At 36.3% G+C, this 4,177-nt stretch overlaps 1 long non-coding RNA gene across 1 annotated transcript; it reads left to right on the forward strand.

The window, feature by feature from the left end:
• Nucleotides 1-290: 290 nt before the first annotated feature.
• On the forward strand, nt 291-1,645 carry LOC120577303 (uncharacterized). The gene is made up of 2 exons (XR_005643370.1): nt 291-477; nt 1,255-1,645. It is a non-coding gene; the product is annotated as an uncharacterized lncRNA (long non-coding RNA).
• Nucleotides 1,646-4,177: the final 2,532 nt, after the last annotated feature.

Consider the following 4,177-nt stretch of genomic DNA (forward strand, 5'->3'; position numbering starts at 1 on the left):
GAACCAGTATCCGGAGCTGTTCGTCGGCGTTAGTTTCGAGGACGAAACTATTTTAGGTGGGTAGAATGTAAGATCCCGTATTTCATCCTATTTATTTTAGTCGGTTCAGTTAAAATATTTTATAATATTTTAAAATCTAATTAAGTCAATAATAAAAATAGATAATTATTTGATTATATAGGTGCAAGTAGTGATATAAGTTACAGCACATTTTCACTTCCTGTACACGTCCCCACAATTGAGAATTAAATTTCAACCTCCCTTCCTAATTATCTGGTTAACTCCTTCCACTCACCCACTCATTCCACTCCTTAGAAACATAATATAAAAACGGGTTACATAGAGAAATAGAGAGAAAGGGTACGTAGAGTCTGAAGGAGAAAGAAAAGAGAACAAAAATTCACTTTGCTGAGACAAGTATAGAGATAGGAGAGCAAAGACCGCCGCTTGAGGAGTTTAACGACGGTTATTACGAAGGTAAGGGCATCACTCCACACGCTTCCGTACGTATATGTGTAAATATATTTGTGTTGTGACGATTATCATAGTGTTGTTGTTTTGAAGTGAATGCTATATTCTATATATTGGTGATGTGATAATTAGCTTGGTGGTGTTGTTTTGGCATGAATATTATGTGTATTATTTATGTGGTGTTGTTTTAATGTAAATAATCTTTGTTTATGGGTGTATAACCTTAAGTAATTGAAATGGCGATTCAAAACTATATCCAAAGGTGGGATATTAGACTTTTGATTTTTTGGAGATTACCCAGCGGTGGGGTATTTAAAGAGACTTTCATGCATTAGATGACTCACACAAATGCCCAATGGTGGGGCACTGACCATCGAGTTTTAGGAGTTACTACCCAACGGTGGGGTAGTGGCGATTCATATGCATTAGGTGATTCAGAATAATGCCCAATGGTGGGGTACTGAACACCGAATTTTTAGGAGTTATTACCCAATGGTGGGGTATTGCCCAATGGTGGGGTATATTGTTCAATGGTGGGACATTTGGCTCCGTTTAGAGGTGAAATCCGGATCATGAGCATTGCATATAGACTGACCATTAGGGACTAACGCATTTTAGTCAAGTTGTAACTTAAGGCTAAGAGGGGTGACTAAGAAATTGAGTAATGTTTGTACGGCCTATCTAATTATTTAATTATTTTTTTGGTTATTTGTTGAAATATATGTCTGCATGAATATTTGTACTATGTTTGTTAGTTGGAGATGACTCTTACTTTTGAACCAGATGACAACCCCAATCTGCTTCACCGAGATGGTTTTCTTTCCGGGGATACGATATAACCTACCTGATGACGAGTTGATTTAGTGGAGAGTGACCGGTCTAAGGAGCATCCTGGAGTTAGATGCTGGTGTTGAGCCTAGTTGATTAGCTTTAGTCTTTTTATTTCCTTTTGTTGAGAACCTAAACATGGATGGTTATGTTGGACAAATTTTATGCTTCTGTTTATTCCTTTATGTTGTAGTACTGTTCGTACTTAAAATATTTATGTAGTAGGAATCCCAAAACTACTTTTGAATCAAGAATGGTTTTTCAATTGAATGTGATCTTATGCTTTTGTATTCCAACGTGTATCACTTGGGAGGATCATTAATGGAGTTTGGAACTTTGAAGGAAATAAGCTAAAGGGTTGTTTGCCACTCCAGTGATCCATTCTATTCACTTCAACAACCTATTTTGTTATACGAAAGAAAAAGGAAAGAAAAAAAAAAAAAGAAAAAAAAAACCATCTTTCTTCCTCCTAAGATTTTTTATTTATTTTTATTTTGGTAGTAATTATTCCACAATTTGGGATGTTACAGGCAGCCTTTTTCTGGACTCGCCATAGCGAGTAGAGTGGCTCACCTCGCGAGCTGCACAGTGACAGACTACCTCATTTAGGGTTCTTGCGATCTTTGTCGCATGTGATGTTATGAGTTGACCCTTGGAGTAGGAATGGAGGTTGATTATAGTATTGTTGATGTTCAGTGAGTCTGATATAATATGATTTGATGTTGTTAGTAATGTGATATAGTTGTATATGCATTATGTGGATTATATAAGATGTTTAAGTTGATGTTAATTATCATTTGATATTGTTATATCTTGAGATGTTTATGTGCTGCCTATGTTGCTGTTGTATATTAATTAAGCTGCATGAGTTGGTCTAAGATGTAAGATGTTGTTCCAAAATATTGGAGTCATATAAGATGTCGATGTTTTCTAAGATGTAAGTAGTTGAGTCCATGCATACTCATTTAAGTTGAGGGTTTGATGCCCTGTGAGCTTTTGCTCTTTATGTTGAGGGCTTGATGCCCTGTGAGTATATTTATGCTCTTATGTTGAGGGCTTGATGCCCTGGATCGGTACCACATGCATGATTAAGAGGATAAAGTTGCATAGTCAAGTCGAAGTTGCATTGTCGAGTCAAGTTGTTAAGTTGATAAGTTGTTATCCATGAGTTGTTAAGTTGATATGTTTTTAATGAAGTGTTTGATGAAGAATTATTATTATGATGTGTTGATGATGTTTATGTTGTTAAATATAATTGATGAATTATATGCTTAATATTATTGTTTGTGAAATCTCACACCTACTGCTTGAAAATGTTGCTCTTCGTATGGCTAACTTGCAGGTGATCAAGGATAGTTGCTGTCGTGAGTGGTTTCTCTCTCACGTGTGTCTTAGGTGCTCTGATACGTAACGGGATGAGAATTTTGTTGTTGCTTTCTGTTCCTTACGTATTTATCGTATAAAGTTTTATGATTATGTTGTTTGTTATAATTTACGAGATTTTTATGTTGAGGCCCTCGTGCCAGTGTTGTTTAGATGTTGACTAAATTTCCGCTGCGAAGTATTAAATATTATGTTGTTGAATTTTGAAGGATAAATGACTATTTATTTCCATTTATGATTTTATGAAATGAAGTGTGACATTGCATTTATGTGTTGAATACTCTGATTATATGTGAAATTTTTATGTTGGGAAAAACGGGGTGTTACAGTGGGTATATGACAACTTATCAACAACGATTATGCAACATCTACGACTTCAAGCCCTCAACTTGAATGAGTATGCATGGACTCAACAACTTAAACCTTAGACAACAGTGACAACTTATATGCATCCAATACTTTGGGACAACATCTTACAACTTAACAACTTTGACTAACATATGCAACTTAATGATTTAATAACCAATACAGCAGAGACAACACATAACAACTCATAACATAACAATAATCAATGGAAATCAACAACAACTTCAACATAATACATTTCCACATAATACATACATAACTATATCACATTACCAACAACATTAAATCATCTTAATTCAGACTCTCTGAACAACATTAATATCATAAACAACATCATTTCTACCCCAAGGACCAACTCATAACTCTTCGCGCGACAAAGATCGCAAGAACCCTAAACAAGGTTGTCTGACACTTTGCAGCTCGCGAGGCGAGCCACTCTACTCGCTATGGCGAGTTCAGGAAAAAGGCTACTCGTCTTGGCGAATAAGCTACTCGCCTTGGCGAGCTAGAAACTGGGTGCTCTCGGGAACTTGATATTTTACACTCAAAAATCCTATTTTTTGACTTCTCTATGCCCAAATTAAATCTAAGAACTTGTTTAATCGTTCTTATAGATATTAAGTCACTCCAAATCATCTAAAACTCGACCTCTAACATTAATTCACAATATCAGATTTCACTCACTAGGCAACTCGCTATGGCGAGCAACATTTAAAGTCACTCTCGAGGCGAAAGGGTTTTGCTCGCTAGGCGATGGATGAACGTCATCACTCGCGAGGTGAGGATCATCCCTCGCCACGGCGAGCGATGAATGTCAACTCAGGAAGAATGCAGATTTTTCCCAAAAGTCATCTAATCTCATGTTTCTAACCTTAAAACTGGTTCCGATTATCACCCTATGGATTATCTAAGGTCTGTACCCAATTTCTACATCAATTCAACAGTTTTCAATCATCTAATCACCAATTCTTCACTTTTAACCCTAATCTCTCAAACTCTAAAACTCAACCTACAACCATGTTAAATTCGATTTTCAGAATTACATACTCAGAGTTATTGAAGGTTAGTCCCACCCTTACCTTAGGATTTCACGATCGGCAGCCTCTCTTGGTTCTTATCTTGTTTTCTC

This window comes from Medicago truncatula, chromosome 8, assembly GCF_003473485.1.
Source record: "Medicago truncatula cultivar Jemalong A17 chromosome 8, MtrunA17r5.0-ANR, whole genome shotgun sequence".
Taxonomy (NCBI): Eukaryota; Viridiplantae; Streptophyta; class Magnoliopsida; order Fabales; family Fabaceae; genus Medicago; species Medicago truncatula.